At 47.3% G+C, this 18,944-nt stretch overlaps 1 protein-coding gene across 3 annotated transcripts in view; it reads right to left on the bottom strand.

Annotated features, from left to right (window-relative positions):
* SYN1 (synapsin I) overlaps positions 1-18,944 on the bottom strand; it is a 294,037-nt gene that overhangs the window by 170,780 nt on the left and 104,313 nt on the right. The window lies entirely within an intron of this gene.

The following is an 18,944-nucleotide window of genomic DNA, read 5'->3' on the forward strand; positions in this document are numbered from 1 at the left end:
GGCTCTTCCCCCTTGGCAGCGAGGGGGAAGAAAGGAGAAGCCAGGAGACGGAGGAAGCGCCAGCTCCGTGGCTTCTAGCGCCACCTCAACGCCCTCGCCCAGCCTCCCCCTCTTTGGGGGGCGGGAAGACGAGCCGGCGGAGGCAGAGGCAGCAAAACGAGCCTCTTCGGAGGCCATGCCGCAAAGGCTCTTCCCCCTTGGCAGCGAGGGGAAAGAAAGGAGAAGCCAGGAGACGGAGGAAGCGCCGTCTCCGTGGCTTCTAGCGCCACCTCAGCGCCCTCACCTGGCCTCCGCCTCTTCGGGGGGCGGGAAGACGAGGCGGTGGAGGCAGAGGCAGCAAAACGAGCCAAAATGAGGCAGCGAAACAAAATGGAGGGGGGTGCGTCTTATGGTCCAGTGCGTCCTATGGACCGAAAAATACGGTACATTTCATTTGCAGCCTGAGGGGGGAGAAAAATCACCTGGTTCAGACCTCCTGGAAAGATAACACTCCTTAAATCTAATATCTGATTACATGAATGAATACTCCCTGTCCCTGCATGTGGAAAACTAAAGGAAAAGGTAGTCCCCTGTACAAACACCAGTCGTTTCCAACTCTGGGGTGGCGTTGCTTTCACAACATTTTCACAGCAGACTTTTTACAGGGTGGTTTGTCATTGCCTTCCCCAGTCATCTACACTTCCCCCCCAGCAAGCTGGGTACTCATTTACCGACCTTGGAAGGATGGAAGCCTGAGTCAACCTTAAGCCAGCTACGTGAGCAGAGTTTGGACTGCAGTACTGCTGAGGCTGACATTTGCAAAGCATATCAATATGCACTCCTCCAACACCCCAGGATAAGTGCATTGGTTGGTTTTTCTCTGCACACCAGTTCTCCTGAACAGCCTGCAAGTCACATACCCTGACATGCATTCTGCCACATCACAGAATAAACTGGATACCCTTGATAAATATTAATACTCAGGTTTCCAAGTTAGGCGTTCTTCTTATTTATCATTTAAACTCCTAAAGGTCACCATTGGTAAACTTTTCCTGTTTATCTTCAAAACTATGATAGGATGTTGGTCATTATTATTCCCTTTTTTTTTAAAGGCAGGGGGAAAATGAGCTGGGGAGATACTGACTCATTCAGTCAGCTAAATACTGAACTGGGATTTCAATATACATACCCCAAGTCCATGAACTTCAGTAAGCCACATAGACAGCACACAGCAATAATGATTCTCCCTTGGAGACACCAGCACCTTCCATAACAGAAAAAACCCTTGAATGTCTCCTTATATTGGCTCCCCTTCCCGAAAACTTTCCTCTCTCTGCAGGTGTTCAAGGGCACTGCTGAAGTGGGAGAGAAAGTCAAGCTCTACACCCAGATTCTCGGGACCACCTGCGAATACAAACACGAAGGTCCCTTCAATGAAGATGAATATGTTGTTGCAGGTATGAAGAAGAGCTGGTTTTGATACTCCCAAAGCAAAGGTATCAAACATAGGCTGGGAAGACCTATCAACTGGATTTTACTGTGTGAATTGAAAACTCCACTTGTAAATGGCAGCTGAAGAGGATTTAGCAAGTGTGGAAGCTCCCTTATTTGCCAACTCTGTGCTGGGACACACCAGGAGATTTGGGTTGCAGACTCCTGGGATAGCACAGTTAGGGTAGGGGTGGGACATTCAGGTAGAAGGGTCTTTTATCACATCTGCTCTCTTTAGTTTTGTTGGTAGCATAATTAACACAGCAACAGTGCAAACCCCATCCTCCAAAGCAGTCATTTTCTCCAGGGGAGATGAACTCTGCAATCTGGAGGTCAGTTGTAATTCTGGGAAATCCACCTGGAGGCTGGCAACCCTATTTCACAACCCAGCCCAACGAAGTCCCATATATGTCAGATCTGGCCTTCATAAAAATGAGTTTGACATCCCCTGCTATCAGGAGTCTCAAAAAGGCTTAGAGTTGCCTTTCCCTTCCTCTCTCCACAACAAACACAGTGTGATATAGGTGGGGCATATAGAATTCAGAGAGAACAGTGATTGGCCCAAGATCACCCAGCAGGCTTCATATGGAGGAGGAACGGGGAATCACACCTGGGTCTCCAGATTGGAAACCTCCAGTCTTAACCATCACACCACATTGGCTGGAGACTTAGAACAACTGCAATTCATTCTGTTATTTCTGACTTACCACCAAAGAAGAGGTGGAACAAATAAATACTCCATAGCTAGTCAAGCCATGGATGTTTTGAGAGGGAACCAGGTTTGCTATTCCAATCTTAAACCGACCCTTCTAGTCTGAGAACAATCACCCTCCCAGAGCCAGAACACGGCCTATGTGGATTCTGTCAGGCACTACCTCTCTACTCCCAGCATGGTTAGCAAAAACAAAATATACTTCAAGCCTCTTTTTAAAAGCTGAGCTATAAATGATGCAATAAAGACTTAGCCATTAGATAAATGTAGAACAAAGTATGTAAATAACGAGAAATGATAGGTAGCCCAATTTGCACTATATATATATATGGCAAAATCAATCTCTTCCTGCAACAAAAGTGGTATTAATTCATCATGGTAATCTAGATGCTAAGACAGGGGACAAGCCATAGTGAATGAACCATTACTATTCTTTCCTATCAAATAAGTTTTTGTTTTTGTCTCTTTTGTTCAACAGGGCGCCTTGACGGAGATCGTATAGTAATCTCAGTCTGTTCTTTCATTAAGCCACTGGCTCAGTTAACTACTGAAATGGAAGGTTTCGAGGGGGGTTATAGCAGCAACTGCAACTGAACAGTCAGTGGCTAATCCCCAGGAGATGCCGGTATGTCACAGGGAGCCAGCAGCAGTAATAAGACATCAGGCACTAGTGGGGAGCATTGCAGAGGGGCAGGGTTCAGGAAGAAGGGTCCTTTATCACATCTGCTTCCTTGAGTTTTGTTGGTAGCATAATTAACACAGCAACAGTGCACATACTGATTGAAGAGTAGATAAAGGTTTATTTAGGAATTGACATAGTTGATAGGAAAGAGAAGAGAGACAGAGAAAGGTTCCTATCTACATCTTCAGCTGAGAGAGAGGGTAAAACTGAGGGTGCGTTCACACTACACTAAATAATGCATTTTGCAACAAGATTTTTACTGTAAGAATAACAAAAATCCATCTGTAAAACATATTTAGTGTAATGTGAACGCACCCTGGGGGTGGCACTTCTGGGAAGAAGGGGAAAATGCCCTAAGAGGAATAATCTGATGACAGACAAGGAATGACACTTAACAGGAGACAATGTGCTTTCCTCACTATCCTATCTGTCTTCTTACTGCCCCCTACAGGGTCGTCTTCTTTGTACATTAGATGTTGCCTTTTCCAACAAGCCTAACAGAGAAAGGAGAACTGGCAACTTTTCTTAGAACACTTGACTCCTCTGGCAGTGCTTCCCTTCCTGTTTTCTTGTTGTTGCAGCACAGAGATCCTATTGCCTTGTGTCATGGGACAGAAATTGGCTAAGGACCAAGGCTTTTTTTGTAGCAGGAACTCCTTTGCATATTAGGCCACACACCACTGATGTAGCCAATGCTCCTGGAGCTTACAGTAGGTCCTATACTAAGAGCCCTGTAAGCTCTTGGAGGATTGGCTACATCCAGGATGTGTGGCCTAATATGCAAAGGAGTTCCTGCTACAAAAAAAGTCCTACCTAAGGTGAACAAGGAGGGAGATGAGAATCCACAAGGCTGGAGGCAGTGAGCATCTCCAACAATGGGAAAGCTCTTGGGGGTCCAGAGTGAGACTCTTGCCTGCCAGTTCCTTCTTCCTACCTAAGGCAAAGGCAGAGCAGCAGGAGAAATCTCCATTATCTTATCCTCATACCCTTGTTATTCTCTCACCAACAGGTCCTTCTTCACAACCCCAGGCCCTGCTCTGTCACTTCTGATTTCAAGGGCTTGTGGATAATTGGGGCCTAACTAACTACAAGGTGTTCCCAGGATGCACGTTTGGCTTGCCATGACAGTCAGGCATCCCCAACCTCTGGACCTAGAAATCACTGAGCAACCAAAGGGCTGGAGGCCTTTGCAGGGCTCTCAAGGCAGTGACATCTCCATGGACTTTGATCGGAATGGGGCACCTCATGTCCCTGTATTTACCCCACCCACTTCTTTCAAGATCTCTTCTCTGAAAATAAATGCTTCCATTTTACCTTTCAGTCTTTCCTTGTCCAAATTAATGTGCAGATGGATGTGTGGATTATGATGATTCACCAGTAGTGGCCATCAGACAAACCATCTTTGGTGAACATATGGCTAGAATCACAGGACTCCCTCATGGGCACACATATCCATCACCCATCCTCTCTCATAAATCAGCTCTCCCATCCCTTTAACTCTCTTTTTGGTAAGTCGAGTGAAATCTACAGCAGTGTTTCACAAACTATGGTTATTTGTGCTAGCAAACCCCATTTCTGACAATAGTTGCAAATTGCTGTCTGGATATAACCATAGTTAGGGTAGCTGAAGGCATTACTACAGATGTAATGCTAACTACCCAAGATCCAAAATGAAAGCGAAAGGGAAATTCAGGCTTCATATGGAAGACACAAGAAGATAATGCTCAAGAGCCAGCAAGGCACACCCCATATACTAACCTTTGTTTGGTAGAGTCATAAGTATTATTTTACATCATTCCATCATCTTCAGCAGACACCAGCATATTTATCAGAAACTATTTCCTGTGAAATTGGCCTGGGCTTCTCCATTTTCATAGAACTGGTTATCAGGTTATCATAAGTAAATAAAACCAGTTTAAAACCAGTTTAATCCCATAACATTTTTTGTAATGGTTTTCTTGTCCTGGCAATAAGAGGTTACCAAACACCTTAGACATTTTCACATGAATGTTACATTGCATTTGCAATTGCTGGGAAAGTTATGAAGCTTCTTGGTTCAGACACATTGTTTCATTCATGTCATCATAGCATTGATGATGCCCTAACTTTTTGTTCCCATCCATGGATAGCATGATAATGTGCCCAGAATGTCCAGCACTTCACATGACTTCCCCCTTGTTTTTGAGTTGACCAAGGCCATTTGCACGGGATCAGTCGATTAACTTGGTGCGGCTGGAAGGTCAACTCTGAATGAGAGGAGACAGGGAAAAGCCAGCCCACTAGAAAGAATGCTCACGAGAGCCACTCACACAGTTCAGCAATCACTCAGTCACTCCCCCACAAAAGCCTATCAAGGTGGTCCTGGAAGACGTTCTCCTATGTCTGTTCTTGCAAAGACATGTGTGTTGATTCACATGCATTCAGACTAAAAGGTTATCCCCGCATTCTCCACCACTAATCTGTCAGCCAAATTGCCCTTGAGAGAGAGGTAAGGGGGAATTTAATTAGGTAGGCAAAGATGGCAAAATTGTACGGAAGCGATAACCTGCGTATACAGGAGTTGGTCCTTCGTAGGAACCTCTTTAAATAACAAGATTTTTAAATTAAATAGATTTTTATTGGAAAAACATTCAATTACACAAGAAAACACACGTTCTCATCTCACAAACAGATCTAGAAAAAAATTGGTAGGAAAATGATAGACGTTTGCATTAGCAGGGATTTCAATGAATGGGTAATACTAGTACCTGTCAACGATGGAAGAAGAGCAATTCCTCAGTGAAGACAAGAAGGGAAGGGGGTAGCAAGAAACGACCAGCATCACTCGCAATAATGGACCCAAAACTGATCAGGAACTGGGGGTGGCTCCAGGTGCAAGATAGGGGTACCATCAAAGACACACCTGAATGGCCAAAAAGCTGGCCTTATATAGCCAATTTCATATCCCAAGGCAATGTCTTGTAATGATCTTTTCCTACCTGGTAATACTTCTCAAAATATGGAACAAAATAATTTAATGGGCAATGATGGTTCATGGAGGGAGATCCATATTTTATTTTAAAAAACCTGGAGTGGTCAATTTAGGATCAAATATTTGCTATTGTAACACAACGGGTAGCAAAAACAAGTTGCTTACCTGTAACTAATGATCTTCGAATAGTTATCTGTGCAGGCCACAGATTTGGTATTGCACCTGCAGAGTAGCTCTCTTCGGGGGGTCCAAAGAGAGCTACTGAAGAGGGGCTTCAGGGCTAGCATCATGGCTCAAAAGGTATATCAAGCCACATCCTGTTCACTAGAGCAGGGGTGTCAAACATGCAGCCCGGGGGCCAAATCAGGCCCCCAGAGGGCTCCTATCAGGCCCCTGAGCAACTGGTTCTTGTCTGCTTCCTTCCGTCTCTCTTGCTTCCTTCTGCACCTCAGCTTGCTTTGCAAGGTTTGCTCAATCACACGGGAGTGTCAGACCAAAACCTCAGTTTTCTTCAATGGTTGCAGCACCTCCCCCTCCTGGTCCCCTGTGGAAGGAGGGAAAGAGCCAGAGCTTCTTTTGCCCAGTTCCCTGGATCCCATGGGAGAAATACAAAGAAAGTATCTTTAAGACCAACAAATGCTAATGTTCTAAGCATAACGGGTTTTCTTAAATCTTTAGTTGTTTTTGTCTGTGTCCTTTAAAATGTTTATCTCTCTGCTACCTAATCTTATATATGTACACACATGGCCCAGCCCAGCAAGGTCTCATTTAGATCAGATCCAACCCTCATAACAAATGAGTTCGACACCCCTGCAGTAGAGTGTCTATCTGTCTGTCTGTCTCTCTCTCTCTCTCTGGACATCCACTAACTTACACTCCCAACCAGAGATTGGGTACATCCTTTTTCTTGAATGAAATGCTAATTTGTTTTGTGCATCCTTCTTCTTGGATCTCTGTTTCTTAAATAGGTAAATATAGCCATAGAATCTTAGTTGGAAGGGACCTCCAGGTTCATCTAGTGCAAAGGTGTCAAACTCATTTGTTATGAGGGCCGGATCTGACATCAATGAGACCTTGTCGGGCTGGGCCATGTGTGTCATAAAATGTAATGCCACGTAGCAGAGACAGAAATTTTATAAAGGACACAGACAAAGATAGTTAAAGATTTTTTAAAGAAAACCTTTAAAACATGCTTAAAAGATTAGCACTGTTTAACAGATTCTGATAACTGACCCCTTTTGCTGTGAATTACTGAATCAAAATCTGGAGACAATGTCTGTGCTGAAGATATCTTGAGTATGCTGTTCAGAAATTGTTCATGTGTGTATCTGTAAGTTGCAAACCTACTTTCAGTTTATTGAAATTCACTACAGAAATCTCATGGTCATTGCTTTGAGCCTAAGACTCAGAGGAAAACATTAAATGTATGGGCATTGGGAGCTTTTGTACTTAAGTTGCTTCTTGTGCTAGTCAAGAACATATGAGGGCACCATGACACAGACTGAGGGCTATGTGTTTGTCTACAATACTATAGTCTTTCCCAGAGAAATAACCACAACTCCTATGAGGCAGTGCAAGAATACAGAGACAGCAATGTATAGTGATCAGTATCAGTCTACTTATAACGGAAGACTAAGTTAAAATAGCCAGTCTACAAAGGAAATGTGTTGGGTGAACTTGATCTGGACATACACTCTCAGCCTAATCCACCTGACTGGCTTGTTGTTATTCCTCATTAAACAGTTCACATTGCTTTCCTACTGAGAAAGACTGGATCATGAAGGCATGAATACAGAGAAAAGGGAAAGGAAAAACTGAGTTGCACCCAGAAGAGCCTTGGCATAACAAGCCAACAAAAAACACATACTCTCTCATACACAGGCCTGATAAGAGCCCTCTGGGAGCCTGATCTGGCCCCTGGCCCACACATTTGACACATCTGATCTAGTCCAACCTCTGTACAATCCGGGAATACCTCCCCCCACATCCCCAGTGACAACTGCTCCATGCCCAGAAGGCTTCCTGACCCCAAAGTTGCAATCAGCATTTCCCTGGGCCATAAAAACCAAGTATTGGTGCAACCCTTCTTGCCCTCCTTCTCATAATCTGCCTAAGTTCACAGAATCAGCATTGCTGTCAGATGGCCATCTGTTTAAAAACCGCAGAAGAATGAGAGCCCACCACCTCCCAAGGAAACCTGTTTCACTGAGGAACCACCACTCTATAGAATATATAGTCCCAGAGAATAAGTTCCCTTCTTTGTCTCTATAAAACTAACACATTTTCTTTTCTAAACCTGTATGTGTTTATAGAGTGCTGTTCAATTAATGTGTTTTATTTTTATTTTTTTATTTAATAAAAACCATTTCATTAAACACAGCCTGGTTCATCTGAGAGTTCTACTGAGGAAAAATCCCAGTATACATAGGTGGAAATCTTGCTTATCCACCTCTTGCATTGCCTAGGTCTCCTTGCTAATTCCCCCAGCAATCTCTGGGGACCCTTACAACCACTTAGGGTAACACTAGGGAGCAGTGTCAAGCCCACCTGGGACCAGGGCACACTGGACACACACTCCTTCTTGGTAGGGTTGCCAAGTCCAATTCAAGAAATATCTGGGGACTTTGGGGGTGGAGCCAGGAGACATTGGTGGCAGAGCCAGGAGCAAGGGTGTGATAAGCAAAATTGAACTCCAACAAAGTTCTGGCCATCACATGTAAAGGGACAGCACACCTTTTGAAATGCCTTCCTTCCAAAATGAAAGATAGGAGCACCTTCTTTTGGGGCTCGTAGAATTGGACCCCCTGGTCCAATCCTTTTGAAACTTGGGGGGGGGGGATTTTGGGGAGAGGCACTAGATGCTATACTGAAAATTTGGTGCCTCTACCTCCAAAAACAGCTCCCCCAGAGCCCCTGATACCCGCAGATCAATTCCCCATCATTCCCTATGGGAATTGTTCATGGAGGTGCATAATAGCTATGGGGGTGGGGCTTCCCCCGCCGGCCAGCTGGCTGGGGGAGGGGGGAAGCCTGTAAAACCAGGGGATCCCCCGCTGGGACCTGGGGATTGGGAAGCCTACTTCTTGGATACCTACGGCTGCCTGCCTATTGCCCACTTCTCTTGCAGCATTAAGTTGGCCCACCAGCTTTATGAGAACCAGGAGGAGGGAGGGTGCCCAAACACAAGCTCCTCCGGGACATGCCCACTGACTGGAACTCCATCAACTTGATGGTTGTCCTGATGGTAGAGCAAAAGAGTCTGGTGCAGGACATCATGTCCTCTATGCCCATCCTGTGACAAGGAAAGGAGCAAAACATAAGCTCTACTGACTGGCTTGTCCTCTCCCAAATGGTGTGTGTCCTGAGGCCATTTCAGGACAACATTGACCTCCTCGGCTCCCACACGACCATCCTGGTGCAAGCTGTGCCCCTGTTCTGTGTGCTGGATTGGGCATCTACCTGTTAAAGCTAGAATTGTGAAGCGTGTAGAGAAACAAAGCCTCTTGAGGGAAAGTCAGCATGGCTTTGGCAATGGAAGTCCTGCCTCATCAACTTTTGGGACTCTTTGAAAAGGCTTTCAAGCATGTGGATAAAGGGCATCCAGTACACATTACAAGGTCCCTCACCAAAGACTCCTGAGTAACCTCAGCAGTTATGGGATATCTTTAATGTAATGATTTCATTACTGCTTTTAAGCTGCCTTGAGCCACAAGGAAATGGGGTATAAATGTTTTAATCAATAAAATAAATGAATGTTAGGAACTGCCCTGACATGAGATAAGAGATTCAAAATTCATTACACAAGAAGCAGAGCGTAATAATAAATGTAATGCTCTTTTAGTGGAGGCACATAAGGATCTCATAAAGACTGCTATAAGAATATATTTTATTTACATTATCCATATCCCATCTTTCTCCCTAGCAAGGACCCAAAGAGTCATTTGCCTCTCCTCCATTTTAAGTAGGTTAAGAAAAACAGGTTGCTTACCTGTAACTGATGATCTTCGAGTGGTCATCTGTGCAGTCACACACATGGGTCTTGCCGCAGGCAACGGATCCATACCTCGGAGCTCCAATAGCTCGCCTATAACGTCTTTTGGCGCGCTTTCCTCCCGCTCTGGGGAGCAGGCAGCGACCGCGCATGCCTGGAGCGGGGGGAGAGCGCCCATTCCACTCAGTTTCTTCCAGCCGCCGCCGGCACTGACACTATACAAGGTTAAGGAACAATTACAAGAGGCCAGCAGCGGGGAAGGCTGGGTGGGCGTGTGTGACTGCACAGATGACCACTCGAAGATCATCAGTTACAGGTAAGCAACCTGTTTATCTTCTTCGTGGTCTCTGTGCAGTCCCACACATGGGTGACTAGCCAGCTAGATGACCTGGAGGAGGGTGCTGGTAAAGAAGAAAGTTAGTCACAGGAAGCAATCAGATCATATGTAATCACGCAATCAACCATCATGTGACATGGTATGCAGCGAAAAGATGGAAGCGAATGCACTCACCCCTGGCTTCAGTGGAAGATGGATCTGAGGACCGCTTGACCGAAGGAGGCGTCACGTCTCGCACGAACGTCCAGCGCATAATGGGAGACGAACGTGGATGGAGAGGACCAGGATGCAGCCGCACAAATGTCCTCTAGAGAAACGCCTTGTAGAAAGGCCGAAGACGTCGAGACCGCTCTAGTAGAGTGGGCCTTAAGGCCTTCGGGCAAAGGCTGTTTAGCCAGTTCGTAACACAACCTGATGGCACTGACTACCCACTTCGACAGACGTTGGGTAGAAATTTTAAGACCCTTGTGAGGGTTTCCATAGGCCACAAACAGGTTAGGGTCCTTACGGAAAGGTTGTGTACGGTCAAGGTAGAAGGATAAAGCCCTTCTAACGTCCAAGGAATGCAGGGCTCGTTGACCCTGGTCGGATGGGTTGGAGAAAAAGGTTGGTAGAGAAGTTGAGGTAGATAGGTGGAACTGGGAGACAACCTTCGGCAGGAACGCAGGGTCCGGTCGCAAAACAACTTTGTCCTTGTGGAAAATGGTGTAGGGAGGATCGTGGCGGAAGGCGCATAAGTCACTTGCCCGTTTGCCCGAGGTAAGGGCTACGAGTAATGCTGTCTTCCAGGAAAGAAGGTTGAGGTCTATGGTAGCCATAGGCTCAAAAGGGGGTTTCATCAGGCAGGAAAGGACTAACGATAAACTCCAGGTCGGAACAAAGGGCTTAACAGGTGGGTTGAGGTGCAACATGCCTTTAAGAAAGGACTTTGATAAAGGATGGGAGAACACAGTCTTGCCATCAATCGGATTGTGGAAAGCAGAAACTGCAGAAAGGTGAACCTTCAAGGAGGAATAACAGAGCCCCGATTTCTGTAGAGAAAGCAGGTAGTCCAGGATTAGGTTAAGTGGTGCCGATTCCGGCTGCAGATGGGAAGATGTCGCAAAGGAACAGAAGCGCTTCCATTTACGCTGATAAGAAAGTCTCGTGGAGGGCTTTCTTGCGTTGAGGATGACATTTGCTACCTCTGTTGAGAGGTAGGTGGATGTATTCTCCATGCAGCCAGGGCCAGGACTCGAGGGTTGTGATGGAGAATCTGACCGTTGGCTTGAGAAAGGAGGTCGCCCGCAGGAGGAAGTCGGTAGTAAGTGTGGCGTGACAGTTGGAGCAGCCGCGTGAACCACGGTTGCCGAGGCCACCATGGTGCAATGAGGATGCAATCTGTGCCATCCCGAGCTATCTTCACCAACACACGTGTCAGAAGAGGGGTCGGTGGAAAGAAGTAGTGAAGGGGACCTGTCCAATTGTGCAGAAATGCGTCGTTGCCCCTCCTGCAATAAAACTGAGGACACTTGGCATTGTTCCTGGATGCAAAGGCGTCCACCTTGGGTGTTCCGAAGCAACGGAAGATGCGCCGAAGGTAGATCGGATTGATGGACCATTCGTGGTCGTCTATGCGAATCCTGCTGAGGGAGTCGGCCAGAATATTCTCCACCCCGGGAAGATGAATGGCAGTCATGAATATGTTGTGCTTGACACACCATTCCCAGAGCAGTACGGCTATACGGCAGAGACGGAGGGATCTGGTTCCCCCTTGTTTGTTTATGTAATAAACAGTTGCCATATTGTCCGTTGAGATCTGGACATGTTGGCCCCTTATTAGTGGAAGAAATGATTGAAGAGCTCTGTGCACCGCGATCAGTTCTAAGCAGTTTATATGCATACGGCTCTCGGCGGTCGTCCAAAGTCCTCTGACAGTTTTGTCCTCTAGGTGGGCTCCCCATCCCCCCTTGGAGGCATCTGTTGTTATCGAGGCCGTCGGGGAAGGCGGTAGAAACGGCTTGCCCTCGAGGAGATTGTTGGGTGCAGTCCACCACGTGAGAGATAGAAGCACTCTGTGCGGAATAGTGAGCAGAACAGCTTGAGATTGAGTTTGAGGGTGGTAAGCTCGGACAAACCATGTCTGTAGGTGTCGCATTCGCAGTCTTGCAAAAGGAAGGACAGATGTAGTAGCGGCCATAAGGCCCAGCAGGCGTTGGATGGTGAACGCAGACTGGAGAGGCTGTTGTTGAACTGACTTGGCTAGGGCAATAATAGTGTGTGCCCGGTCCTCGGGAAGGAAAGCTCGATGCAGGGAGGTGCAGAGAAGGGCGCCTATGAACTTGAGGTTCTGGGTAGGTGTTAGGTGCGATTTTGATGCATTTACGCGAAGGCCCAGGGAGCGCAGAAGAGTGAGAGCTGTGTCGAGATTGTGCTCCAATTGCTGTAGTGTCGGGGCCACCAGGAGCCAGTCGTCGATGTATGGGAAGACTGGGATGTTCCGAGTGCGAAGTGCAGCTGCCACAACCGCCATGCATTTGGTGAAAACGCGCGGCGCAGTGGAAAGGCCGAAAGGTAGGGACACATATTGGTAGTGGTCCGGGCCCATGGCAAATCGCAGATACTTCCGATGTTGAGGTCGAATGGTCACATGGAAGTAAGCGTCCTGAAGGTCTAGGGAAGCCATCCAGGAATTCCTGGGAATAAGGGGCAAGATGGACTGCAGGGAGATCATTCTGAACTTCCTGTATGTGATGTACTTGTTGAGCTTCCTTAGATCTAGAATGGGACGCTTTCCTCCATCCCTCTTGGGAACTAGGAAGTATCTTGAGTAGAAGCCTGTCCCCCGATGTAGGGGGGGAACGGGTTCGATGGCTTCCTTGTTGAGCAAGTCCAGAATCTCCTGACGGAGGAGAGGAGACGGAGGGGTAGCTGTGAAATAGTGGTAGCGAGGTGGAGAAATGAACTCGATTGCGTAACCTAGGCGCACGATGGTCAGCACCCAGGAATCGGTTGTTATCGAGTTCCAAATGGGAAGGAAAGGTGACAGGCGTGTTTGTAAGAATGGTTCGGGAAAGTCAAAGAGACTGTTTAGAAGGAAGGGAGGACTTTTTAGGCTGTTGTGACCGCGGCCTCTGTTGAAACTGAGATTTCTGCTGGCCAGTCTTCCTCTTCCAGAAATCAGGACGCTTAGGTGACCTTTGGCGCCTTTGAAAAGATGGTCTCCAGGGCTTTGCACGGTTGGACTGCTGGGAGAACGGTTGGGAAACTCCCAAGCGCTTAGCGCGCTTACGGCCGTCATCCACCGAGGCGAGGACCTCGTCAGTGGAAGCATGAAAAAGGCCGAGGCCATCGAAGGGAAGGTCCTCGATCTTTTGTTTAATGTCTGGTTGTAAATTTGTGGACCTCAGCCAGGCGTGGCGACGTAAGGCAACAGATGACGCAAAGACTCTAGAAGAGCAGGAGACAGCATGGCGTATGGTGTTAATCTGCTGCTTGGACACTCTAGAGAGTTCTGATACCAAGGCAGAGGCCGTTCTTTGGGAGGGTTCAGGAAGTGCGGGAATAAGAGGTGTAAATTGGTTGGCCAAGTTGAAGACGTAAGCCGAGAAATAGGCTAAGTAATTGTTTAGTTTAGAATTTGTAGAGGCAAGGTTGAACATCTTTCTTGCCAGGGTGTCCAATTTTCTGCCTTCGCGGTCAGGAGGTGTCGGATGTCTGGACGGCTTGGCCTTAGTTGCCGAATGTACGATAATCGAGTTGGGTGCCGGATGAGAGGCAAGAAACTTGGCTTCAGGAGCGTGAACTCTATAAAGAGAGTCAAAGCGTTTTGCGGTTGGTGGGACCGAGGCAGGTTTGTCCCAGGTTTCACGGAGGCCCTCGAGGTGCACCGGAAGCATAGGGAGCAAAGAGCCAGGTGGGAAGTCCGTTTGCACGAGGTCGTGTACAACATCCGAGACTTTAGGTGAGTCCGACGGAAGAGTAATGTTGAGGGCTTCGGCCATGGTGGTTATTAGATGGAGATAGGCCTTGGACGCATCTGACGGAGAAAGTCGAGGTTGTGGCACCGAGTCCGAGGCTACCGAGTCAGGGCAGTCCTCGGAGTCAGACGATGCTGACGATTCATGATCGGAGTGGGAATCGTCACCGGAAGGAGGATGTGAAGGCCGGATCGGGTCCGAAGGAACGGTCTTCGGTTCAACCGTCTGAGCGGGTTGGTCTGTGGGGGTGGAGACCGGCGGGGCAGTCGAGGCCGAGGCTGATGGAGTGCGCGGTCTAGCGTCCTCTGGCTGGTGGTGGTCCCGGGATCGCTGAAGCTCGGAGAGACGAGCGCATTCGCGAAGCCTATCACGGAGTCGAGGAGAATAGCGAGAGTAGTCAAGCTCTCGGATCCGATCCCGAGGATGGTCATGTTCTCGGGTCCGATCTTGATCGCGGGATCGAGAAGAGAGGTCACGGTCGAAGCCACGGCGTGGCTCTCGGATCCGATCTCGAGAGTAATCACGGGGTCGAGGAGAAGAAAAGTCGCGGTCGAAACCTCGAGACCGTGGAGAATCGCGGAGGCGTCTGGAGAAGTCACGGAGTCGATCACGGGGTGCAGGAGAGTCCTCGTAACGGTAAGGGGAATAACCTGAACCTTCCAGAGATGGAGACCGAGAAGGGCGATGGGTACGAGAGTAGTAACGGTCATATCTTGGAGTGGCATAGTAGTCGCGGTAGTAATCCGAGGAATCGGAGTCTCGGCGCCGACGTGGTGATCTGGAGCGGCCCTTGATGAGCGGGGACCGGGATCGGGCTCGACGAGAGGGTGAGCGAGAGTGATCCTTGTTTGAGGCCTGAGCGGCTGAGTCCTTGTACAGGGGAGAAATCCCGATGTCTCGGAAGTCCTTATACAGGGGAGAAATCCCGATGTCTCGGAAGGATCCGATTCGAAGCGGAGGTTTAAGGTAGGTCTGCGTAGACTCGGCTGTGAGATCGGGTTCGAGAAAGTCGGTCGGGACCACGCTGTGCACTGAAGGCGAACGAGAGTGGACTGGAATGACCTCCACTGCTGTGGAAGTGTGAGGCGTCAGTTGGGGCATGTCTGTGATGACGTCCGACGGAACCGACAACTCAGGCGGAAGGGCAGGTCGTGCTGGAGCCGCAGGATCCATAGACGTCGAAGTCGAGGTTGGAGCCTGAGGCTTCTTAGGAGCCGAGTGCGAGTGGAGTTTCCTCGGAGCCGACTCGGCCGATCCGGAAGGACGAGATTTCTTGTGCGCCGGATCCGTAGATTCGAGATGGCGCGATTTTTTTCGAAGCCTTATGGCCGGTCTCGGCGTGCTTCGAAGACTTTTTATCGGACTTGTGCCTCTGTTTGGAGAGAGACACGTCCGTAGACGCCGAATCTCCCGCTTGCTGTTGGGGAGGCGGCGAGTCCGATGCGGGCATAGCCCTTAAGGACAATTCAATCAGGAAACTCCGGAGCCTTGCCGCACGGTTTTTCCGGGCCTGCTTTCCGAAGTTCGCACAATGAGGGCAGGAATCAACTCGGTGAGATTCGCCCAAGCAGAAAAGGCAGTGGCTGTGGCCGTCTGTAGTAGGGATTTTGGTCCCACAGCGCGTGCACTTTTTGAAAGTAACCTTCCCTTCCATGCGCTCCGGACAAGGGAGGGGGGGGAAGGGAGAAAAGGGGAAAGATAGCGCAGAAGCGGGTTTTTTTTTTTTTTTTTTTTTAAATTTTCCGGGACGAAGCGAAGATATAAAAGAGAAAAATACGATACCAGTTGAGGAAAAGGTGAAGAGATGTAGGTAAAGGACGAGCTAAGGAGGAACGCAGCGAGGAAGGTGTTGTCCGGGCGGCGGTAGGAAAGAAACTGAGTGGAATGGGCGCTCTCCCCCCGCTCCAGGCATGCGCGGTCGCTGCCTGCTCCCCAGAGCGGGAGGAAAGCGCGCCAAAAGACGTTATAGGCGAGCTATTGGAGCTCCGAGGTATGGATCCGTTGCCTGCGGCAAGACCCATGTGTGGGACTGCACAGAGACCACGAAGAAGATCATAAGAACATAAGAGAAGCCATGTTGGATCAGGCCAATGGCCCATCCAGTCCAACACTCTGTGTCACACAGTGGCAAAAAAATTTATATATACACACACACTGTGGCTAATAGCCACTGATGGACCTCTGCTCCATATTTTTATCTAAACCCCTCTTGAAGGTGGCTATGCTTGTGGCCGCCACCACCTCCTGTGGCAGTGAATTCCACTAAGGTTAGGCTGAGAGTGTGTGACTGGCCAAAGGTCTCCCAGCAAGCTTCCATGGCAGAGTGAGGATTTGAACCTGGATTTCCTAGATCTTAGTCTGACACATAGTTCAACATAATACTGTTGGATTTTTTTTTCAATGATCTGGAGTTGTGGGTGAGCAATATAGTAAGCAAGCTTGTAGATGAGACCAAATTATGAAGGATGGTGAAAACCAAGCGGTAGAAAAGAGTAAGTGTCCAGTGTTAGCAAAATTGCTGGGGGTCTCCTCTTTCTGATGGGGGGGGGGATTAACAGAGCACCCTGTTAGAGCTTAGGAGCTGATCTTTTTCCAATCATACAAAGGTCAGAAGGAAGACTCCAGAGTTCAAAATAGTTTTTAAAATGTTCACTTAGGAAAATAGGTAAAAATACAATCACACATAAGCATTCAAAATACACACAATAAAGAGGCTAGGAAATCAGGGCTGAGGAATAGAGATGTTTAGGAATTATTGCAGAGGTGATATTTACCTTTCTAGGTGTGATCCAGGGATCTGTAAAGCAGAAGGTATGAATGTGGAAAGTAGCCCAGAGTTTGGGGGTGCAAGTCTGTAGCAGGGGAAGACAAGACACACTGAGCATGTCCAGAGTGCCTGCTTAAATAGGCAAAAACATAACCTGGAGGTATGGCTGGGTGTGTAAAATTGTTTAAACAATAATTTGATGGTTTTTGGAGATCTTGACAAAAGCAAGGTCTGAGTTCTCCTGGAAGTTAGACAAAAAGGATAATGTTCTGTTTGCTCAGAGAATGGAGCCAGGAGATGGGCTTTCCAGGGTGAGATGAATAGATTCTCAGTTCAAGACAAAAGAGGAAAATGACTCTTAATGTTTGTCATAATGTGCCATGAGGGGCTTAATGTTTGGTATCAATTTAGTTTCCATAGTCTGAGGGGAGGGAGCAGGAAGGAGAGGGCTGTGTTACATAAGGTAACACAAAAAGGTGTCAGGAAGGAGTATTGGAGACAGAAGAGATTAGCCAGCAGTTGCTAGCCAGAGATTAACTCATGAGCAATACTTTACCTGAGATCCATTGTTTTACATGTTCCATTGCAGATTGGTGTGTGTGTGTGAGGAAGTTTAGCCCAAGGCTGCTGCTCTTCTACCAACCCACACACTGTCTACATACTATATTTCCATTCCAGCATGGCTTATCTCTCTTGACTTGCTATTTGCATTGAACCATGGTTCAGAGTGAAAGACTGGCAGTCCCTATCTCTTATTGGGGAGCTTCCCAAGGTTGAGGGAGCACCCCTGGATAACACCAGTAGCACCCTCAAGACTATAACTGCTGCTGGACTTTTACTCTTTTCTACTGCTACAGACAAACTAACATGGCTCCCCATCTTTGTGAAAACCAAGGGAGCTTGGAAGAGTTAAAGCACATTCTTCCAAAAATGGTTGTTTATGTGGCAAATGAAGCAGCCAAGACTGAGAAGGAAAGAGTTTTGAATTGTAGTGATAGGTCAGCGATGACCAATATTACAAATATATCAGTGCTGTATACTGTCTATGGCTCTGCAAACTGTATTTCTGAGCTGGGGAAAAAAAAGTGCAAAAGGAGGCAGCCAGTATGATTCAGGCACTGGAGGACTTTGCCTGTGAGGAAAGGCTAGAGAGGTTAGGACTTTAAAGTTAACAGAAAGACAGTCAAGAAGGGACATGACAGGGGATTATAAAATTATGCATGAGATTGAGAAATTAGAGCTATTTATCCTTCTCCCATAACATTACAAATGGGGAGACTCAATGCAGTTGATAGTTAAAATTCAGGGTGGACAAAAGAAACTAATTCTTCAATTACTGAGTAATTAAAGTGTGGAATTCACTGTCAGGGGAAGTAGTGATAGCTTCTATCACAAAGGATAGGTCCATCCCTAGAAGATAGGTCCACCATAATGTGTAAAGGGGACCTCCACATTCAGAAGAAACAAACTGAACAGCAGTGCTAAGAGGCAGCATCAAATAAAGACCTTGGCCACTATGCTTTCTTTATGCTTTGGTCCTCCAGTGCCAATGATTGGCCACTGTATAAAACAGAATGCTGGAGTCAATGGACCATTGGTTTGGCCTAAAAGGAAATTTCTTACGTTCCTTAACAATTTAAAATCCACTATCAAATTCTAAAATTCTATATTTCCTAGGAGAAATGGGACTGCTGCGGTGAGTGAAAGGCCAACAATCCAACATATGGTAGTTTGGATTGGCCACTGCTAGGTTTTACACGATGGAACAGCAAAGAAGGAACAGAAGCAGAAGTACTCCTGTTATTCGCTAGGCAGATGTAAGACCGATTCACTTCACTTCACTGCAGTCCTTTCTAAGTATCAGAACACAGTCTACTTATTATTACCAGTCAAGCAAGCATCATGTACCATTAGTAGCAGAGATTGATTTTGAACACTAAGAATCTTTTTGCTGTTTCTCTTTTTTAAAGCAAGTTTTTATTCTTCATTATCAGTCAAGCAAGCGTCATGGAGAATGATTCTGAACATTGAACACTAAGCATCTTTTAGCTTTTA

Source organism: Heteronotia binoei, chromosome 13, assembly GCF_032191835.1.
Source record: "Heteronotia binoei isolate CCM8104 ecotype False Entrance Well chromosome 13, APGP_CSIRO_Hbin_v1, whole genome shotgun sequence".
In the NCBI taxonomy this organism is placed as follows: domain Eukaryota; kingdom Metazoa; phylum Chordata; class Lepidosauria; order Squamata; family Gekkonidae; genus Heteronotia; species Heteronotia binoei.